The sequence below is a fragment of the Polyodon spathula genome, chromosome 1 (genome assembly GCF_017654505.1).
Source record: "Polyodon spathula isolate WHYD16114869_AA chromosome 1, ASM1765450v1, whole genome shotgun sequence".
Taxonomy (NCBI): domain Eukaryota; kingdom Metazoa; phylum Chordata; class Actinopteri; order Acipenseriformes; family Polyodontidae; genus Polyodon; species Polyodon spathula.
In genome coordinates, this window is record NC_054534.1 from 45,483,819 (window position 1) to 45,508,287 (window position 24,469).

General features: G+C 37.2%; 1 long non-coding RNA gene across 1 annotated transcript in view; it reads left to right on the forward strand.

The window, feature by feature from the left end:
- Positions 1-23,483, forward strand: part of LOC121319278 — a 109,583-nt gene extending 86,100 nt beyond the window's left edge. Inside the window, exon 3 of the long non-coding RNA XR_005950689.1 lies at positions 23,409-23,483. This is a non-coding gene — a long non-coding RNA (uncharacterized LOC121319278). The remainder of the gene's footprint in view (positions 1-23,408) is intronic.
- Positions 23,484-24,469: the final 986 nt, after the last annotated feature.

Consider the following 24,469-nt stretch of genomic DNA (forward strand, 5'->3'; position numbering starts at 1 on the left):
TGATAAGAGTACATATGGCTTACAAGGTTCAGATGATCTGCTATGTGTCTAAAGTTTGAAATCTGTAGGGTCTCCATGCTGTTTACTACCTGTATAGTGCCACATCTGTAATGAATTTGAATTTAACTTTTTTTTTTTTTTTAATTAACTCAAATTGAAACATAACAGTGTAACCACTGCTTTGATTGACATAATTCAAATGATAATGCCAAAGAAACTTAACAGTTTATCAGTGCCATATAATAAACTGATATATAGTTTGTGCTCTTGTGGTATAATAGGATCCTGATAAGTGGTGTTTTATTTATTTATTTATTTTTATGTACCAACATGTTTACCATTTGTATGTGGATGCTGTAACTTGGTTTAGCTAAACTGTTTTTCTTTTTTTGGTCATCATGCTGTAACAAGATGTGAGCTTTTCAAGCAGCTTTGTAGACACATCCCTTTGTTGTGGATGGACGACCACTTTTCCCAGCATTGCGGTTTGGCTGAGTTTTGCGTTAATTTGCTGCAGTTGTAAAGCAGAAGGGTTCATTAGTGTAAATCCTGACTTATTCATTCCTGCAGTATGGCATGATGCTCAATAGTAAATAACCCCAAGTAGTTGCAACCCTGAAAGGTTTTGCCTTCATGCTTTCTAATATAAACTGCTGTTTGCCCCTTACAGTGAGAGCTGTCTGTCATTTTGATTTATAGCTCTGAAATCTGCCACGGAGTGGCTGTTTTGAGTGAACTGTTTGAGGGTCAGGCATTATCACCAAAAACATCCTGACACAAACTGGTGTCTGTGATGGGAAAACAAATTATACTCATTGAGTTTCATTAGCATTCAGTGGCTTCAGGGTATTCTTTGTGTTGGGGTATGGAGTGTTTTCCATTTATAACAGAAGCTAGTGGGCGACTGCTTCTAATCTAGACTTACTTGGAGGCAATACTAACATGGGGGTAAATGTGACAACCTGCTGTAATAATGTAGCTATTGGGAGTCCAGAAATGATTCAGTATTCAACACATTTAAAAAATGTTGGTACAGTCATATATATACACACTGTGTAAAGTATACAGTATTATCATGGCCAACAATAAACGGTCGTCAGTTTCACTAAAGGACAAACTGTACATCATTGGAGAAAATTAAAGGGATGAAAGTAGCCAGAATTATGTTGTTAAAGAGCTCAAGTCTAAAAAGCAGCAGTCGCTGAGGCAGTTGTCTAAGGCTCTGTCCACATTAGAACAAAAAAAAAAAAAAAAAAACCAACAACGATTTACCTGAACCCTAGCCCAACATTGCTAGAGCGTCCAGATAGCTGTAATGAAACTGGGGTTACTGGGTTATTTTAACACAGCTGTTGAAAAAACACTTCACTAGATGACTGTATCCCAGAAACCACTGTAATGTATACACGTTCTTTCTTTTTTACTCCTCGTAAATGTTGTTGTTTATTTTCATTGAACACGGGAGCAGAACGGAGGAGCTACGAGAAAGTGCCGAAGTAATCAAAAGGGGAATAATTCGTATGGTGGAAAAATTCCCACGCCATAGTTAATAAATGAGATGGGCATTTGTACAAAGGGAAAACCTGGGCAGATAAGACGTCCTTTTAATTTATTTAAAAGTCGAAATAAAGACCTTTTTTTAACTTGCTAATATGTGATGTGATCTAAGATAATTAAGTGTTTTGGACACATTTTAAGTTTTGTGTACTACAGTACATTAGCATATCTGACTGTACCAGTGGAATATGACAAGAATAAATCTAATCCTCCTGTATTTTAATTCCTGCTTGTCTTTTCTTTATTCTCATCTCATGTAACCAGGGTGATTATGGCAACGTACTCTTCCAGATTACATTTAAGATGGTTTATCTAACCCAGTTATGCTGACAACAGAGTTCGAGACCTCCTGAGTAGGTTTCAAACTCAGTTGTTGAACTCAGTTATGAACCCTGTTTTAGTGTGGATGCAAATTGATTTAAGCACTTTTAAGTAGGTTTTTAACCCTTAACTCGGTTCTAAAACGCTAATGTGGCCAGAGCCTAAAGACTTCTTAAAAAAGCGTACAGACATTGATTACGGTAATGTACCTGAACTGATAGTTTGAATGGTAATGTTTATTGACGTGTATATTATTATTTGTATTATCAGTTTTATTATTTCTGTAGTTTATTATTTCTGTACTGTATTTTTTTTGTTTTGTTTATTTTACTAATTACAGTACAGTATTATTCAGTACATTCATGTTTTTTTTTTTTTTATAGTTCGTTTAGCTGACCGTCTTTATCCAAGGCAACGTAGAATTACTTTGTTAAATAACTAAAATATAGAATGTTATAGTGTATAGTAATGTACAGTACTAATTGTTTTACATTTGTTTTATATTGTTTCGTCTGTAATAAACCTTTATACTACATACGTTGTATATTTATATGTGATTTTTGTGCTGATTTGGCGGATATGTGCGGATATGTACCTGCTTATTACATACCTCGGTTATAACATACTGTTTTTACGGACCCAAGGCAGTACGTTGTATCAGAGTTTCACCGTACGTAATTTTTTTTTAAATGTATTAAGAAAAATAGAAATATGCTAGGCAGTTGCCCATCCATTAAATAAATAGACTGGTCTTCTGGTTTTGAGTACTATTAGAAATAGTACACCCAGCTGTACATATCTGATCTTTTAGTGTTTCCATTTCAAGTACAAAATTTAAACATTACCAAATGGGTGTTTACCTCCTAAAGACCTGAATATTGTATACCAATGCTGCTCCGTTCAGCCTGTGACGCAGTCGTGACCTCGCCCTTGAGGGATTAAAAGGACTGTGCTCACAGATCTCGGCGCCATTTTTCCTTTCAAGACTGAACTGATGGAGTGCCTTGTTCAGAGCAGTACAATTGTTGCTTATTTCTGTATATATTTAGCATTTTATGTGATTTTACCCATGTTTTATGTGATAGTAAGTGAATCGCTGTTATAGTTTTTCTATTTTTGCGTATTTGTGTGCACTACAGCCTGTTGTGGGTTATGTCCCACTGTGGCCTTGTGCACCATATGAAACTAGTGGCTTGAGTTGCTCCTTCCCCAAAACCCAGCATCATAAGTTGGCTGGCTGTGCTGTCCCTCCAGGCTGCATAGCTCAGGCTGGATCTGCTTATTTGTCTCATACTGAACTGGTTCCGAACCAGTACTGACAAGGTGTTAAGTACACTGAACCAGTACCAAACTGACCCAGTACCGACCCCCTTTTCAAGGGGTCCCCAGCAACTCAAGAGTGGAGACTTCACCCTGAGTTGGTGAGCTGCTGGGAATAGATGCCTTGGCATGGCAGTGGACGAGGCACCTGTAATACGCCTTCCCACCGTTAATGTTGCTCTCTCTGTGTCCTGAAGAAAATCAGGCAGGACTGGCCAAGTGCTCTTAGTAGCCTCTTACTGGCCCAGGAGAATCTGGGTTTCAACCCTGATACAGCTCCTGAGTGGCCATCCATGGAGACTGATACATCATGACCAGCTCAGCCATTGGGAAGTGCGGTTAGGCGTCAGTCTCAAAAGCCCAAACCTTAAAGGTGCAGAGCTAGGATATAAGTGATCATTACACTACTGTCTTGTGTACACTACTCATCTGATTACTTCAGATCTATCAATTTTTAAATATGTATATTTTAATATTTTCAAATAGGGGCTGACTTCCAAGTACTTAATTGTATTGTAGTCAGATCACTACCCCTTCTTTTCCACAAAATATTGCAATTCTGAAAATCACAACCTCTGCAGAACCACGTGGGATGCTTTTCAGCTTGTAGACTGCATCTCATCAACTGAAAATGATGAGAAATGCCAGCATCTCGTCTCTTTAATTTAACAGTGCAGATGGACACATTTAACAGTAGAAAAAAGCATTAACATTTGTTAATGCTTTGACTTCAGGACTATTACCACCAGTTGATGTGACTGGTAATGTGTCGCAACGACACTGCATAGAGATGGAATTCCTAGTTATCAACTATAACTGCTCTTTTTGTCAGTGAGATAAAAGCTGATAAATTAAACTGCTTTTGACGCCACCATGTTAGCTTCCTATTTTCTTTGCTATGTCTTGTACATTCTGTATACCTGTGTAATCTGTCTCTCACTGATACTGTAGTTCTTTGCGGTGCAGGTAGGCATCTTTTTACTTTGTGTCCTTGTGAACTATATGTATACCAGATGATTTCGTTTTCATGTCAATTGCCTGATCTCCTTGGTCTCTCCCTATATGAATTTATATGGATGTTGGGGTTTTCTTTAACATACATTTAAACAAATAATAAAGGGTAGCTTGTTTTAAAACATTTCTGCAACGTCAACCTTTGATCTTTTCTTTTGTGCGGGGCAGATATATTGTTGATTTAACAAATCCATAGTTTGTGCTATGAATTGACGGAAAACTGTTGATTCATCAGTGAAACCACAGTCTGAACAATTCAACAGAAAGGTGAATACCATTTGATTACGCAACAATCATTTCAACAATTAGTAAGTTATAATATTACACATTTCAAACATAACGCAGAAAAGGGCTTGCGATTTCAACTTGCCATTTCATATGGTTAAAGACAAGTAATAAAATTATACATTAAAATCATTTTCATAATTATATATTTACTTGCACATAAATATCCTCCTAATTTTTATTTCACATTTCTTCTGGACAGGTTCAGGAACATCATCACTTAGTAAATCTCCATCAAGTACATGGACGTTAGGAGTAAACTCAGCTTTTGCATTTATTTTGTTACCATTGTTCGAACAAGCATATAGCACACTTACACTTTACAGTACTTATCAAAAACCGATCTCTGGTGATGATATTTAGGTTTTCATCTGTTTTGGCAGAACGATCTATAACTTTACTGTCCATTCCTGGTTCATATTCCTTTGTTTTGCTTTATTTTCCTTTTTTTTGCCACTTTTATGTTCCACATGTAAAACATAGTCCTTGCTACTGTCTTCACTTACAACAGACACTTTTGTCTGTGTACATGGGATTTCAGACTCAAACTCTCAGGATCTTATGACAAACTATAATTGTTTGAACTAAGCTCAAGCAGTGATTTACAGTTTTTGCTCTACTGAATGGTACCACAGTTGAATAAAAGGTACAGTAATCTGATTAACACATTTATTTAACTTTTTTTTTTTTTTAATTTAGTAGTCGCTAATTGATTTTTCTCGCAATTTGAAATATCCAATTGCACTTAGGCTCAGCTCACTGCTACCACCTCCGCGGCGACTTTGGAGTGGCGAAGAGGAAAACACGCTGTCCTCCGAAACGTGTGCTTTCAGATGAGCGCTTCTTTTCACTTTGCAGGCCCGCTGTGCAGCCAACTCAAAGAGCTACAGTGTCAGAGGACACGCAGCTTACAGGCAAGCCCGCAGGCGCCCGGCCAGTCTACAGGGGTCGCTGGTGCTCGGTGAGCCAAGGACACCCTGGCCGAACTAAGCCCTCCCCCCTGTCCATGGTTGGCAGTGGAATAGCCTGGACTCGAACCAGCAGCCTCCAGGCTATAGGGCGCATCCAGCATTCCATACGGAGCGCCTTTTACCACATGCGCCACTTGGGAGCCTGAATACATTTATTTTTTCCCCATTTTATTTAATATATATGATTTGTCACAACCGTTTGAGACTGACAAACTGCTGGTTTTAGCTTCATTCTTAAAACTTTTAATTAAATGCCTTTGCATGCACAGAATTAAAATACAGTATTTAGGAATCTATTTGGAAAATTTATAAATAATCCAGAATAGTCCAAAATTTATAAATAATGTAAATGTTTGTCACTACCATTTACTTCCCATCTCAGAATAATTGTGTACCATTTAAAATGTTTACACTATCAAAAACCTCTCGATAAAACTGCAGCTAAAGCCAACATAAAAATTATTCAAAGGGATTTGGTTTAACTTTTGTTTTTGTTTGGTCTCTTTTTTGTTTTCTTCCTTAATTTGTCTTTTGCAAGTAAGAACTGCATCCATTTCAAACACCAAAAACAAATTCAACTAGCCGCTATTTCTTTTACTAAAATGCAGCCGCACCGAATAAATAAAACAAAAAACATCAAAGTATGAGTATTGTGATTATTATTTATGTTTACCAGGGCATTTCTACCTCTAAAAATGCAGAAAGATTGTGCTGATTTTAGTATTCAATTATATAAGTTGAAAACAGCAAAGTTTGTGAGCAGCACAGTGCACTCTCCATAGACAGAATTGCCAGACCGCTGCTTCAGCCACCCTAATATCAGAGTTGAAATCCACATCCATCCTCAGTTCAGGGCTTCTGTAAACCTTTGAGCTGCTAAACAAAAACGAAATATTTATTCACAGTGGTTTAGAGCAGCGTTTCTCAACCTTTTCCACCTCAAGGCCCACACATTTGATTAGAGCCTCGTTAGCACCCCCACCAGGCATAAATACATTAAAACTCTGATTTCTCTATTAATATTTTATTTTTAATTAGAAGGCACCCTTTATATTGATGTGTTGCCTATTATTTTGCACTAAATCAAATTGCTGTAATAAGTTATTTTGTAAATCCTCACAATAACTAAAATATATATATTTTTATAGCTACTTACCAGCAGTTAGTGAAACACTTGTGCTTGCTTCTGGTCAATTATGTGATCCAGTCTTGGGGCAACTGGAGTCAGGCTGACTCTTAGCGTGGTATTTAAAGTTGTACGGAGCTTATTTCTAAATTTAGTCTTTGTGACAGTCACAGTTGAAAATCCTGACTCGCACAGGTAACTGGTGATGAACGGCAAAAGAAATTTGATTGCCCTCTCTGGTAGTGCTGGGTATTCACTTCTCACTGAAATCCAAAAAGCAGCAAGGTCAGCTTTTGAAAACTAGAGTTTTATGCTGCTGTCAGCTGATAGTTCCATCAGCTGGATTTCCAAGGCTGTTGAGAAGGCAACATCAGAAGCAACAGGATCTGCTGAGAATGGGTCCAAAAACCAAAGGCTGCCATTCTGGGGATCTTCTGAGAAATAATCCTGAAAATTTCTCTGACAGTTGAGTTAAATGCTGACGTATTACTTTGGAGATGTCAATGTGGGGATATTCTTTCAACAGCTCACTCGAGAGTGGAAACATTTCAAATCGCCCCTCTAACTTTTTTGTTCCAATGAGTGAGCTGCTTCTTAAATCCCTCAATTTTGTCAACCACCAAGAACACACTGCTGTTTCTTCCTTGAATGGACAGATTCAGTTGGTTTACATTGTCAAATATGTCCGACAAGTATGCAAGCTTTGCTAAAAACGTAGTCATTATAATGCACTGCCTTGGGGCATTTTTCCTCTTCAAGAACTGTATGAACCACCTCCTTCATTTCAAACAAGCGGTTCAGCACCTTCCCTCTGGAAAGCCCCCTGACTTCACAATGAAATATTAATTGCACATGATCAGCCTCCATTCTCTCGCACACCGCTGCAAAGCACCTGGAATTCAGGGCATTATTTTTTATGTAGTTCAGTTTTCACTACGATCTTCATTACTTCATTCAGTTCTGGTGACATTGTTTTGGTTGCCAGGCTCTCTCTCTCTTTAATAAAACAATGCATCCATTTTGCTTTTGGCGCTTTTTCTTTTAATTTGTATCACCACACCACAGTGTTTTCCCATTATGGATGCAGCCCCATCAGTACATACTCCAACACAATTTTTCCAGTCCAATCCCTTTGCAACAATAAAATTAAGGCAATGGAAACACTCATCCGCTGTTGTTCTTGTAGGCAGCTCATCACAGAAAAGTGTGTCTTAATGCAGGTGACCATTCCAGCAATACCTAACAAAGATGAGCAGTAAAGCTGCATTGAAAACATCTGTAGATTCATCCAGCTGTATTGCGAAAAATTGGCTTTTCTTTGTCCTTTCCAAAAATTGACTTTCAATGTCATCACTACTATTCTTTGAGTGACAGTGTTATTTGAAAGGGGAATGCTCTAAAAAATGTTTTTCTGCTGCGTCACCCAGTATTTCACGACAAATGTCCAGAGCACTTGGCAAAATAAGCTCTTCTCCAATTCTGTCGGTTTTTTATTTTTTTTTTTTTACAGTGGGCGATATGGGTAGCAACAAGGTAAGACACTTTCAGGGCTTTTTTTAAAATGTATTGCGAGCAAACTTATAGACATCTGTTGACTTTTTAGCTAATCTGGCTTCCTTTCAAAGTATTCTTTTGACTTTTCTGACGCATCCAGGGTGTTTTAGTTTGCAAATATCTTTCCAGCTTTGAATGCTTTAGTGCTTCACTGGACAACACCTCACCACATTCAACACACTGGGGCCTTAGCTCTGGATCACTCGTTGTTGTACAACCAAACTTAATGTAGTTGGAATTGTACTTTCTCACTACTCGCTTCGACTTTCCGGCTACTCCAGAACTCTCTCCACCATCACTAACCTTTCTCTTCAAAAGAAGTTGCATCTACTGATATATTTTCATAGCCTTTTATCTTGTATTGTTGTGCGTAGCATGTAGACCCTTTTTTTTTCTCATACTATCGCGAGCCATTTTACTGAATGACGTTTTGCACATGTACATTCCAGAATGTAGTACTATTCAGTACAATTCTCTGTGCTTTGTGTCTATTGTAATTCTTTTCAGCATAATAATAACAAACAAAAAATTCAGAATGTATTTGAGTGTGCTGTGACTTTCGGTTTCGCTTTCCTGGTCTGCCCGCGGCCCACCTGTTGAGAAACACTGATCTACAGTAACGCTGCAGGACATACAGAAGAGCTTACCGCCATCGCTGTGTAAAACTCCTACTGGATACTGCTTTACGCGATCTGCTGCAGACACATTTTTAGAGACATCCATTTTGTGTAGTATTTTTTTAATTTCCCACTTGCATATTCTGTAGTCACATGACATAATCACTGCACAGCACTGTGCATGGCAAATATTTTTTTCGGAATGAAATACAAATAATTTGAAATGTATTCTTATTTCTTAAGAATATTGAAAAAATCATGGTATTCTAATTTCATGATTTCTGCTTGATATATAAAGGGAGAGAAACAAACCTTGTGGACTTAAACCCTTCTTGCCAGCTGTAGAAGGACAGCCTCCTGCATTATTCATATTTATCTGCTTTTTTTTTTTCAAAAATTCATACCCCCTAATTAAAAAGGAACATTTCTATAGTGTAAAGAGGCATACTGTGCACATTCAAGACAGGACAGGTTTTTCAAATTGGCACTAAAATTGAAATAAATGAATGTGTATGTAAATTGAGCCTGATTCATACATTTTATCCTGCAGACTGACACCTCTGACATAGGACTAGGGATGGATCTTTCCTAGGAGGTAGTAGGCGTGGAGCATTTGGTATTGAACATTAGCAGGAAGCCGCTTGCGTGAGAGACTCAGAGACTGGGTATGGTGTAATCGAGAAGGAATGCCTAGCCATCATAAAAAAAAAAAAGTTTCTTTGTGCCTTGTGTGTGTGTGGGGCCAGCCACCCACATGAAGTTTTTGTAAAGTGTTTCAAAAAACGTCGACCTTGCATTTACTTTTGAGTCGTTTTGACGGATTCGCCTCAAATTCGGTATGCACTGTCCCCTGGGGTAGATCTCTTGTAAACAGTAGTGAGACGCACAAAAAATGGAAAAAAAAGTTACTTTTTGCAATTTTCTCTCCTTGCGCCAAGATGGTTTGGATATATTTTTTTTCCCAGCTGTTATAAGCCAGCAGCTGGGCTACAGATAGATAGACGCAACAGTGGTAGGTGCACTCGTTTGGACATCAGATGGTTTGCCATGTGTCTTTAAAAAAATAAAAAAATTATAAAAAATATATATATATATATATATATATATATATATATATATATATATATATATATATATATATATCTATATATATATGTGTGTTAACTTTATTTCAGTTATTTTTTATTTTATAGCAATCTTATTTAGCGAGTGTGAAAGCAGAATTGGATTTGGGACAATTCTTTTCTGCAATCTTTTTTTTGTCAGTGCAAAAAAATAATATTTTCTCATGAAAAAATGATTTTAAAGCTTTCCTAATACTACCCTACAATACACTACACTACACAATATAGTACAGTACTGTAGTGGCGTGGCAACCACATAATTGCAAAGCATATGACATGTTTTTTTTGAGATTTCAATAAAGCTCTTGACAAAGTCCTGCATAAAAGATTAATTCTCAAACTGAACGCAGTAGGGATTCAATGAAATGCATGCAGATGGATTCGGGAGTGGTTAACATGTAGAAAACAGAAAGTACTGATTAGAGGAAAAAACTCAGAATGGAGTGTGGTAACCAACAGTGTACCACAGGGATCAGCATTAGGTCCTCTGCTATTTCTAATCTACATTAATGATTTAGATTCTGGTATAGTAAGCAAACTTGTTAAACTTGCAGACGACATAAAAATAGGAGGAGTGGCAAACACTGTTGCAGCAGCAAAGGCCGTTCAAAATGATCTAGACAAGATTCAGAACTGGGCAGACACATGGCAAATGACATTTTTAATAGAGAAAAGTGTAAGGTACTGCACACAGGCAATACAAGTGTCCATTATAAATACAATATGGGAGATACTGAAATTGAAGATTGTATGAAAAAGAGTGTATGTTGACTCAAATGTTTTCATCTAGGCAATGTTGGGAAGCTATAAAAAAAGGCCAACAAGATGCTGGGATATATTGTGAAAAGTGTTGAATTTAAATCAAGGGAAGTAATGCTAAAACTGTACAATGCATTAGTAAGACCTCATCTTGAATATTGTGCTCAGTTCTGGTCAGCTCGCTACAAAAAGGATATTGCTGCTCTAGAAATAGTGCAAAAAAGAGCGACCAGAATTATTCCGGGTTTAAAAAGCATGTCATATGCAGTCAGGCTAAAATAATTGAATCTATTCAGTCTTGAACAAAGAAGACTACGCGGCGACCTGATTCAAGCATTAAAAATTCTAAAAGGTATTGACAATGCTGACCCAAGGGACTTTTTCAACCTGAAAAAAAAAAAGGACCAGGGGTCACAAATGGAGATTAGACAAAGGGGCATTCAGAACAGAAAATAGGAGGCCCTTGAAGGCTGTGAATCTGAGGAAAATGTAGACCAAAGAGCATTCTACAGAAGTTAGAGATAAAGTAATACAAATATACAAAATAATATCCAAGTGTTTGGATATCCCAGTGAGCACAGTTGGATCAATGAACAGGAAGTGGAAGCTGCATCACACCACCCAGACACTGCCAAGAAAAGGCTGTCCCTCAAAACTCAATGTTCAAACAACTTGTGAGAGAAGCCACAGAGAGGCCAACAATCACTTTGAAGGAGTTACAGAGTTCAGTGGCTGGGAGTGGAGTAATGGTGCACCAGTCAACCATATCAAGAGCTCTGCATAACACTGGCCTGTATGGGAGGGTGGCAAGAAAGTAACATCTGAAGAGCATCTGGAGTTTGCCAGAAAGCATGAGAGTGATCCAACTGTGATGTGGGAAAAGGTTTTGTGGTCAGATATGACCAAGATAGAGCTTTCTGGCCAAAACTCAAAGCGCTATGTGTGGCACAAACCTAGCACTGCCCATGCCTCAAGACACACCATCCCTAAAGTGAAGTATGGTGGTGGCAGCATCATGCTGTGGGGATGCTTCTCATCAGCAGGGACCTGGCATCTTGTTACAATTGAAGGAAGAGTGGATGGAGCACAATACAGGAAAATACTGCAAGAGAATCTGCTTCAGTCCACTAAAAAACTGAAGCTTGGGAGGAAATTCACCTTTCAGCAACATTGGAGTGGCTCAAGAACAAAAAGGTGAATGTCCTACAGTGGCCCAGTCACAGTCCTAATCTCAATCCCATTGAGAATCTGTGGCACTATTTGAAAATTGCGGTCCACAAGCGTCGTCCAACCAACCTGAACAACCTGGAGCAAATCTGACAAGAAGAATGGGCCAAAATCATTCCTACACTGTGTGCAAAGCTGGTACATACTTACTCCAAAAGACTTAAAGCTATTATTGCAGCGAAAGGTGGCTGTACCAAATATTAATGTGTGGGGGTTGAATACTTATGCAAGCAAGATATTTCAGTTTTATATTTTTCTTAAAAATATTTCCCAACATAAAACCAGTATCACCTTACAATAATTGATTTTAACTCCCCCTTTTGCTAATTAGCGCCCTCACAGGTAGGGAGTGAGATTTCCAACCAGAACTCATATTTCTTTTCATTCATATATATATATATATATATATATATATATATATATATATATATATATATATATATATATATATATATATATATATATTATATAATATTTTAAAGAGCCAGCTGCTATATCTGTATATATTAGTGCCTCAGATTTTCATTCATTTAAATGAGTATTTTTTCCACTGATCACTGTTAAGGGAACAAAAGTTATATAAAAATTATATATTAAAAATACAAAACTGAAAGATCATAATTGGATAAGTGTGACCCCTCTGAGTTAATACTTGGTGGAATCACTTTGGCAGCAATTACAGCTGTGTGTCTGTTGGGATAGGTCTCTACCAACTTTGTACACCTAGATTTGGCAATATTTGACCATTCTTATTTACAAAACTGTTCAAGCTCTGTCACGTTCCTTGGGGAGTATTGGTTGACAGCAATCTTCAAGGCATGCCACAAATTTTCAGTTGAATTTAGGTCGGGTCTCTGACTGGGCTACTAAAGGACATTTACCTTTTTGTTCCTCAGTCACTCCAGTGTAGCTTTGGCTGTGTGTTTTGGGTTGTTGTCATGCTGAAAGGTTAACTTCTGTCCAAGTTTCAGCTTTCTTGCAGATGGCAGTAGGTTTTCCTCAAGGACTCCTCTGTACTTTGCTCCATTCATTTTCCCTTCTATCCTGACAAGTGCCCCAGTCCCTGCCGATGAAAAACATCCCCATAACATGATGCTGCCACCACCATGCTTCACAGTAGGGTTGGTATTCTTACCCAACCAAGCTATTTCAGCCTTTTATTAAGTAAGTTGTGGGGTAGGATGTATAGATGAAAATGAAAAAAAAACTATTTTAATGTATTTTAATTGCAGGCTATAAGGCAACAAATGATGAAAATTTTGAAAGGGGGTATAGACTTGTGTGAGGATGTAGCACTGTGTGTGTGTGTGTGTGTGTGTGTGTGTGTGTGTGTGTGTGTGTGTGTGTGTGTGTGTGTGTATATATATATATATATATACAAATAGATGCACTTACCCATCACACGCAATTTCTGACTCCGTCACCAGTTTTCTGATATACTTTATTTTATTATCCATCACAGACCACTTTTTTTTTTTTCTTGCATGTGCAAATCAGGCTGTCTTTATTGTGCAGTTACACCCTTCCTCCAGTTTCACCTGACAAAAATGCAGCAAAAAACAGCGGACGAGACCAGCTATTGTAATGTGCAACCATTAATCATTAAACCATTTGCGATACTGTAATGCATTTTTTAAAATGTGATCTTTAGTTGCTTTTGTTCATTTTCAATTGCAAGTGAACTGTGACATTAGGCCCTTACCAAGCACTATATTCTGCAATTTTGAATACTGACTTTGGATACTGTTTTAATTCTGGAAACTGGTGTTTTGTTTAATCTTTTGATAAATTACATTGCCTTTTACGTTTTACGAACTTCTGTGCATGGGTAACATTTTGATTTAATTTTGCAGTTGGGTCGTATGGGGTATTTTACATAATGCTACCAGATTTTAAAGTATTTACTGTATTGCAGTCCACGTGTCCACAGTCATCTTTTTTTGACAAGTGATATTTTCAGAATCGTATCGTTCTAAATTTAAAATACTTCTGTTGAAAATATAGTGGTGTACCAACAAAACCAACTATAGTGAATCTAAATGGAAGCCTAATGTATTTTTGACATTGTCTCTTTTTTGTGTTCCCTGAAAAACACAAGGGATTGGAACGGGCCAAAATGAAATAATCATATATGCGTCACACTCATTTAACCGTCACGGAAGTCAAAATTTGACTATATATAAACCTGCGTCAGTGTTTTAACATATATACAACTGTGATGTGTTTTTTATCAAGTTAACAAATATAGTAACTTTTATTTGTTGTGCTCTATAATAAAATATACAGACTTTCTTGCTATCAATGTATTCTCAAAAAGGAAGGATATTCTTTCCAAAAAACTTTGTTAATGCATCAGTTAGGGTTGATATTAAAATGACAAAAGTAGGGAAATGTGATGTTAGGGTTTTTAATCCTAACTCTGCATTCCCTCCCACCCCTTACAAGCAGTGGAAGAGATAAGACAACACAAACAACCACAGACAGCCATTGTTAGTTAAGATGAACAACATACAACTCTCTCCAGATAGCACAAGAGACACCCGTCATCAAGGTCCACTAGGTGTATGAGGTCTACTGCCCTGCCAGTGTGTTCGGGGGTCATGTATATCTGGGCACTGCTTATGCAGGAGTAGGAGACGGATGTATAATAGTGGCACCAACATCACACTGTACCTCTATGAATTCTACTGCCCTGATCAATGTCTAGTGTGGCATCAAGATGTTTGATGTGCGTCAGTTTGTTGGGTGGGGGTGTGGAACTGCATGCAGGGCAACATGAGAGGAAGTGTATATGTATGGTAAATTGTGAGCAGGGATCGGCAAGGTGTCCGTACACGGACACCAGTGTCCATGGTAAAAAGTTTGAGGTCCGTGGTAATTTATTTAAAAAAAAGTATGATTTACAATCTCTGTTGAAAAAAGACATGATTTATTTATGTACATATTGCAATTGCGATGTGAACAGGCTAGATTTGGCTTCTGCTTCTCCCCGTAAACTGACAATGACAATATTCTACCGTAACTATGGTTACTGCAGAATCTTGATGACACTGAACCGCCTTCTGAAGCCTTGTTATACAATCTGATTAAGCGTTAGTTACGTTCACGCTGTGCACTATTTTCTTTTTCTCAACATTGAAAAAAACATTGTTCAACCCAAAATATTTCATTTTTAAAAGACCCACAGATTATTTGATGGAGTGCGCAAAATGTGGCCAAGTAATGAAACAACTCAAGTCAACAGTAGCTCGCGACCATGCTGAAAAGTGGTGCAAAAAAATATCTAAGACTTCAATCATGTTGAGTGTAGAGAAGGATAGATTCATCAAGGAGGCCAAAGCCAACAGAGGAAACCAGGTAGTCAATGACCAACTTTGTTAACCGCAATCTCAAAGATGCACAGAATGATCTTTGCCTTGCACTAGAGAATCCTGCAGTAACACAAACCTCTCAAAGCTGGCAGCCATTTACAGCAGGCGTCGTTTTCAAAGAAATGGCTGAAAAAATTTTCCCAAACTCTGCTCCTTTTCAAAGACTGCATTGCAGTGCAAAAATTGTGTCAAGAAACAGAGAGGATTTAGGTGGCTATCTTTACAGTGAAACTGTTCAAGCAGCAGTAGATGCACCGTTTGTAAACTTAATGTGCGACGAGAGCACTGACCACAGTGACAAGAGTCAAATAATAATTTATCATTGTTTTGCAGGTGAAATTCGCTCCGAGTTTTTGAGCTTAATTGAAATAACCACGTGTTGTAATGCACAAAATCAAAATTGGTTGTTTGGAAAATGACCGAAACAAGTACCATGTAGAGAAAATTGTGGGATTTACATCGGACGGGGCATCTGTAATGCTTGCCCAATGTAAAAGTGTTTCAAGGCGATTAAAAGATCGCTATGGCGATTTATTTGTCCAGCACTTTATGACTTATCGACAAGTTTTAATGGCTAATGACGCTGAATCAGTCATACTTGACTTTGTGGAAGACACGATCAAAGTGACACAGACATTTCAGTGGGGCTGCAAGAAAAAAAGGAGTTGACAGATCTGTTAGCCGAATGAAGAGGAATACTCAAACCTGGTTAACTACACAAAAATTAGCTGGTTAAGTCTGGCTGCCAGCTTTGAGAGGTTTGTGTTACTGTGGGATTCTCTAGTGCAATACTTTGAGAGATTTGGGAATGGGTCACAGAGTTATAGAACAAGTTGCCAGAATATCCATGACATGCTACAATCTCCTAAATTAATTCTAAGTTTTCTATGTTTCTTGAATTGGGTTTTGTCACTTCTCGCATCAATGAATCTAGTGCTGCAGAAAGAGAACTCCAATCTATACAACGCATACTGTTCTCTGGAGAAATACTGCAAGGTAATTTTGAAGCCGTTTAAAGAGCATTCAAATGAGGATTCTACACGGGAATCTTTCATAACTCCAAGCCACCTGTCTATCCCTAGTGCCAAGGTTACAGAGATACTGAGGGAGTGTGAGGAGCAGCACTACTTGCCAGAAACGGAGATTGCTAAGGTAAAAGCAACGTTCATTGAATATGCAAAAAACCTTGAACAGGCATTCAAGTCCAGTTTTCCTGAAAAAGAGCTGGTGAAATGCATGCTTTATTTGGACCCCTGCAACCAAAAGCCACCAGTCTCAGAAATTCAAAAACTTGCTGCAAGATTTATAAAGCACATTAACTCCAGCAAAGTTGAAATGCAATATACATTGTACTGTGAGGATGAGGCTGTGAAGACACTTTTCAACTCAGGCTGCTGTGGCAGTGACGTTTTCAAATTATGGTGTATTTTGTTTAAGTCAAGTAGTGAGGATGAATACAGTGAACTAGCAAGGCTGTCACTTCTTTTACTGACACTGATCCCTGACACCTGTTGCTGCGAATGAGGCTACAGCCACATTAACTCAATTAAAACATCCACAAGGAATCGCCTTGAGAACTGTCGTGTTGATGCATGTCTACGTACTGCAACTGCAACAACAAGCACAAAGGACTTCAATGTAGCTGCGGCGGCAAAGTACATTCACAAACACTAAGTGAGTGGAATCTATTATTATTATTATTATTATTATTATTATTATTATTATTATTATGCCTAGATAACTACTGTAGCTATATACAATTGTGCTGCTCTTCGTTGATATTCGTGTGCTTAGCTCCTCTATATATATGGGAGAATGTGCTTTAAATCGGACTGTGTTCTGCTGTTTGCTATACACCCCCCATGTCCATCACTGAGTCCGGTAATTTTGTTAAGTGTCCGTCGCGCAACTTGGTGGTGCCCACCCCTGATTGACACACAGGTGCATAACAGAGTGACTACCAATTGTGCTGTAGTATGAATCTATGTCATAGCATTGCTTTTTGTTATATGGAATTGCAGATTTTCAATGGCATAATACAGTCTTTTGCAAGGGAGGAAGGGGTGATGAGCCGGTATTAGCATTCATAGTAACATGGATAAGGGGAGTGGGAGCACTTTAACACTAGAAACCCCGCGGCGGTCACTTTGGCAGTTTTTGGTTTTAAAATGTAATTTTCTCCAGTCGTGTAACACATATGGGGCTGCCCCTTCATGTACCTTTCTGTCTGTATGTGTTAAATATTCTCACAAAGCATGAAATGCGGGAGTGCAGAAATAAAGGAGATACATTACATTATACCTAAAAGCCCAGAGAGCAGACACATTGACAACCACACAGAAAACAATTGTATTGTGATTATACAGAACGATATTCTACTTTATTATTTTTATTTACCAGTCCACAGTGTGTTTAGCTGTAATCAGATTAGTATCTAATCTCTTCTTGAGTGAATGACTGACAGTTTATTGTTTTCAATCAGTCTTTTGAAGTCTGGCGCCTGCTTGGCAGCTGCTCTGTTTTGGTCAGTCGATTAGCATCGGGACTAGTGAAAATAAATACCAGAGACCGTGGAATTTTACTACACAACAAAATATGGAGTTGATGTTTTGGATCAGATGGCACGGAAGTATTCCATGAAAGCTGGCTCCCGACGGTGGCCTGTTCAGGTGTGTTAAAATGTATTGGACCTAGCAGCTATCAACTGCTGGGTACTTTACACAGAATGCACAGAGGAGAATTTACCAAGGAGAGAATATATTTTACAGTTAGCACAGGAACTTCGCAAGAAGCATTTGGAACAGAGGGAGACTGTCAAGCGTGTACCCACCGCTGAAGCTGGCAACGCCGGTGAGAGCCACAAGAGAAGCCAATGCTAGGTTGAAAAGTGCAATAAAATAAAACTTCATTTGTGCCCTGTGCAGAAAGGTGCCGTGGAGAAGCGCATTATCTGTGTTGATTGTGAACAGCCATAGACTCAAGGTAAAGAAATACCCTTTTGTCAAAAAAAAAAAAAGAAAACTTCTTGTGCTGTGTGTTTCTGTAAAATGTTTTTTCTGAGTTTATTTATCTACGTTGTTCAGTTGCTTTTGCTCATCTGATAATAAACTGATTGCTGTTGAAAAGTAAAAAATGTATTGCTATCACCTCAGTTTTATAAATATGTACAGTGTGTTGTAAACCGATGTCTGTTGAGATGCTTTATTTACATTTTCTTGTTTTCATTTGCAAAATAAATGTTTAAATTTAAAATCTATATATTATATATATATATATATATATTATATATAATATCTATATAATATATATAATATTATATAATATAAATTTACATCCGACTGGTCTCCTTTCGTTAGCACTATTTTACAGTGTTTTGAATAAGCCGTCAGAAAACTTGTGGGGCTCTTTTTAGGTATAAAGTATATTTCCGGTCTTCATAGTGTTAAAGGCACGGGAACACACATTTTTGACACACCTGACCATGCAACAGATATATCAGACTGATATGACAGAAGGACTGATTGATAGCAAAAAAAAAAGGAACGACAGAATAACTTAATACCACTTAATTTACCAAAATGAAAATAATTTATTATGGATGCAGGAAAAACACATTAACAATATGATGTGCAGCGTCAACCTAGAAATCATCTGACTGTGTGAACTGCTTTTTTTTTTATTCCATTATGAACCTACTCAAAGAAGAAATACATAAATAGAATATGTTTTTGTGTAAGAGAAGAGATAAAATACATTATCTGAAATCAAATGAACTGAAGCACAATCTTGTAAATGCTTCATTGTATTACAGACTTAATAAAAGTGCAAATGCAATGAAAGTGAAACATAACGTTTCTGTTTTGCAAAACAAATAATATTAAATGTATTATTTAAGAACACACAACACACACACATGTATATATATATATATATATATATATATATATATTATAATATATATATATATATATATATATATACACACACACACACACACACACACACACACACACAGTGCCTTGCAAAAGTATTCAGACCCCTGACCAATTCTCTCATATTACTGAATTACAAATGGTACATTGAAATTTCATTCTGTTCAATATTTTATTTTAAAACACTTAAACTCAAAATCAATTATTGTAAGGTGACATTGGTTTTATGTTGGAAAATATTTTTAAGAAAAATAAAAAACTGAAATATCTTGCTTGCATAAGTATTCAACCCCCACACATTAATATTTGGTAGAGCCACCTTTTGCTGCAATAACAGCTTTAAGTCTTTTGTGGTAAGTATGTACCAGCTTTGCACACAGTGTCAGAGTGATTTTGGCCCATTCTTCTTGGCAGATTTGCTCCAGGTTGTTCAGGTTGGTTGGACGACGCTTGTGGACCGCAATTTTCAAATACTGCCATAGATTCTCAATGGTATTGAGATCAGGACTTTGACTGGGCCACTGTAGGACATTCACCTTTTTGTTCTTGAGCCACTCCAAGTTGCTTTGGCCTTGTGCTTGGGATCATTGTCCTGCTGAAAGGTGAATTTCCTCCCAAGCTTCAGTTTTTTAGCGGACTGAAGCAGATTCTCTTGCAGTATTTTCCTGTATTTTGCTCCATCCATTCTTCCTTCAATTGTAACGATGCCTAGTCCCTGCTGATGAGAAGCATCCCCACAGCATGATGCTGCCACCACCATACTTCACTGTAGGGATGGTGTGTCTTGAGGCATGTGCAGTGTTAGGTTTGCGCCACACATAGCGCTTTGAGTTTTGGCCAAAAAGCTCTATCTTGGTCTCATCGGACCACAAAACCTTTTCCCATATCGCAGCTGGGTCACTCTCGTGCTTTCTGGCAAAATCCAGACGTGCTTTCAGGTGGTACTTTTTGAGTAACAGCTTTTTTCTTGCCACCCTCCCATGCAGGCCAGTGTTAAGCAGAGCTCTCAATATGGTTGACTGGTGCACCACTACTCCACTCCCAGCCACTGAACTCTGTAAATCCTTCAAAGTGACTGTTGGCCTCTCTGTGGCTTCTCTCACAAGTCTCCTTCTTGTTTAAGCGCTGAGTTTTGAGGGACGGCCTTTTCTTGGCAGTGCCTGGGTGGTGTGATGCAGCTTCCACTAACTGATTATTGATCCAACTGTGCTCACTGGGATATCCAAACACTTGGATATTATTTTGTACCCTTTCCCTAATCTATGCATTTGTATTACTTTATCTCCAACTTCTGTAGAATGCTCTTTGGTCAATGGTAACGTAATTGTGTCCTCGTTATGGCAATTTCTTTCATTGGTGCAAACTAGGAGCTTCCACAGCACAGGGGTTGAATACTTCTGCAAGCAAGATATTTCAGTTTTTTATTTTTCCTAAAAATATTTCCCAACATAAAACCAATGTCACCTTACAATAATTGATTCAGAGTTTCAGTGTTTAAAAATAAAATCAAACAGAACGAAATTTCAATGTACCATTTGTAATTCGGTAATATGAGAGAATTGGTCAGGGGTCTGAATATTTTTGCAAGGCACTGTGTGTGTGTGTGTGTGTGTTGTAAAAGATCCTTCACAACTCGCACTGTTCGTTGCCCCTTTAAAATAGCCCCAGGACACGAAAAATTGATTTTTCAGCGCTATTCTGCGCACTTTTTAATAAACACAAATGAACACAAACAAAAATTAAACAAACAGAAATAAACACCTAGCTCTCCTTTAGATCTCTGACTAAACACCACCGGGAACCTAACTAACACTCAGGACGGCTAAGCCGTTTACCTGATACACACCAAAACAAACTCACACGGGCTTCACTCAGCACTCTCTTCAATACGACTGGACACACACGCAGTCGGGCTCTTCACTCAGCAGCCTCTAGCAGTCTGGCTGCCTCTCTTAAATACCCTGTACCTGGCTCCAATTTACAATTAGCACCAGGTGCAGGGGATTTAACTAAACAATAAAAACAATTAACACAATTACAAAACCCTTAGCCCAATTCACCCACAGTGCATTTTCACATGGTTTTAGCAGGGAGGAATCCCGACCCCCTCCCTGCTATCTTACAATATGTATATAGTTAAGGCAATGTCAAAATCAGATTGGCAGATTTTACCCGAACTGAAGTCAAAGTAGATGCTGTAGTCAGAGGCGAAAGTAACTTTACTTTCTTACTGATGTAGTGTTATTTTCAGGTACGCATTAAAAAGTGGTACTCAGCGCACTGCGCTTGCTCGCACATGCCTAAACAACTTCCACTTAAGAAAGCAGGGAAGCGCCCATTCAAATCTGCATGTTGTTGCCGTTTTTGGTCATTTTTAAGGAGGTTTGTCTCTAAATAAATCTAGATCAATTGTGTTTAAACATGCAATGGTTTTAAAAAGAGAAGGCTGGGAGTAAGTCGCTAACAAAATTCTTTGGATTCCCATGATGCACTGCTTCGACAGGGACGGAAGAATGCCTCCTCCATGCAAACAATGCTTACGTAAGCTCAAATAGGCAGAAACTATTTTCATGTCAACTCTGGATTTAGTTAAATCTGCTCGCCAAGTGTAAAACAAAGATTTAAAAACTGGAGCTCTTTTTCTCAGCTTTATTTCAAATGCTGGATTTAAATGTTGAAACTTTGCTAAATATTTTCAGATTTATAAATTGTATCTGAAAATGCACATTTATACATTTATTTAAGAGATTTATAAATCTGAAAACCTGTATTAAATGTAAGATCTCTAAATATTCTGAAGCTTTGGCATCCAGAATTAGCAGTCAACTTGTCATTTTAACATATAAACTAAAGATTGTTGTTGATTTCATCAAAATATTATAAAAAGTACTATTAATATGCCTGTCCAGACTTTTTAACGTACAGGTTAAATCTAAATCGTACAGGTCTTTAGAGACTCGCCAAGTGGTAAAAAAAAAAAAAAAAACAACTGGACAACTTTTTTCCTCTGATTTATTTCACGTCCTGGATTTAAATTGCCGAAACTTTGCTAAATATTTTCAGATCTAAAAATGATATCTAAAATTACACATTTAGACATTTTTTGTTTAAATCTGTGAAAGTACAAGATTTAAGTTAAATCTGGGCAAAGACTTCGCCCCATACCCCCTCAGTGCAGTTTTTGCAGCTGATCTGAAGAATCTATTGAACACTTTTTTTTTAACCATGTTGTAACATGTCGCTTTTTGAAAGATCTATCAAACTATCTGTCTGACAAGCTTTCAACCTGAAATAACAATTCATATTCATAATGGGTAAGCATCAGATCCGCAAATGTAACAAAATAAATAGAATATCATATCAGCTTTAGAGTACCTATAAAAACAAGAACATTAGTAAAACTGCTGAATTGTATTGTTCATTTTGAATGCATTTTGTAATGCCCAGGTGATGTTTATTAATACAAAAAAGAAAGAAAAAACAGTTCTACTATTTTTTTCATTCATTTATATGCAGACAATTGAGACAGATTTGTACAACATACAATGGGCTTGATGTAATTATTTCCTCTTGGTTCAAAATGTTGAGGACGGATTACTCTCCAACATACCTTCAGATATAACGTATTTTTTGTTCTACATGGGGGTCTAAAGAGATAATCTTACGATTATTTCCCTAAATGTAGTAACAAGGCTCAGTATTAAAAAAATAAATAAATAAAAATCCCCGGGTTAACGACTCACTTTTACGTGAGAAATGCAAGACCTATGGTAACTGAAGTGTACTTTATACATCCACTTGTGATGTTTTAGCTGATGAACTGGACAAGACCATGGCAGATTCAGGTTATCCCAAAACTTCTCTACCACTTGACCCCAAAGTGTCTGAATTGACTAGTATTTGCCTGTGGTGCTATTCACAGAGCAGTCAAGCAGTCGGGTGATATGGAGATGGGCAGGGAAGCTATAGGATAAACTTGGTACCGAAACAGTAGAGATATTGAAAAAGTGTACTCTTTATCAGGAATTCAAAGCTATAAAGTTGTTTATTTCCACAATTCTATGTATTAGCACATGTGTTGGAGGAGGATTGTTTTACATGTTTTTCTTTGGTTCAGTTACAGCTAAATACCCCCAATGTTTGAGGGTACATTATTACCACCTTTGTATGTTGTACCTTTTAAAATGTATGTGGATTGCTGCTAAATGTTCTGATTTTTGTGTTTTGTAGAATCCCGAGATGCTGACCAGGAAAATCAAGTTGTGGGACATCAATGCCCACATTACCTGTCGTCTGTGTGAGGGTATGAATTAACTCGGGTTGGGTGCACATTGTTACAAAGGTATACATACATGTGTAAAAAAAAAAAAAACTAATAATAAAAAAAAATTGATCATTTTACTATTGTCGTGAAAACAATTTGAGAAACAATACAACAAGCAGAATGACTGTCTTTGAAATGTTAATTTCTAAACCACAAAAACAAATTAAAAAATGGAAGTTGGCTAATAGCTCTGTACAACATATCTTCTCTAAAAAGAAGGCTCTGTCTGTGATTCCATAGCATAAACTCTGAATCAGTGCATTGCCCTCTGGATTGTACAGTTGTTTGTCACATTTTTACTTTCTTTGAAACCTATTTGCCACTGTAGCACTAAATTATCCATAATATGTGAGTGCTTTCGATACTAAAAGTCATAACGTACAATGTACCAGCAGTTTTTTGTTTTGTTTTTTTTTTTAAATCTATTTTTGTAAAGAATTTATTCATAGGGATTTCATAGAATTTGTCGAAACAAAAATTTGACGACCCACACATACGAGTTAACTTCCTATATCACCTCTGCTGATTTTTTTTTTTATTTATTTATTTATTTATTTATAGCTGCTTTGGCCCTACTTGTTCAGCCATCGTATCACTTACAAATCTCTAACAAAATTGATCTTGATGTAAAATATGCTAGAGCTATTATTGATTGATGTATTTATATAGAATTTCTTCTCTATTAATCTGAAAAAAAAAAATATAAATCCACTTAAGGCAAAGAGAAAATTGGTATCACAACGTCTTCACGGGAGACCCATGCAGACTCTGCTCCCAATGTTTCATACGGACTGTAAATATATTGAATAAATAAACGGGAATCGCTATAAACGTTTACTAAGACTATAAAGAAATTTTTATACTTGGAAGTAGTGAAAGTATAGGAAGTTTTATTAACTTCGTAAGTTACGTCTTTGTATATAATATATATAGATATATATATATATATAATAATAATATTATTATA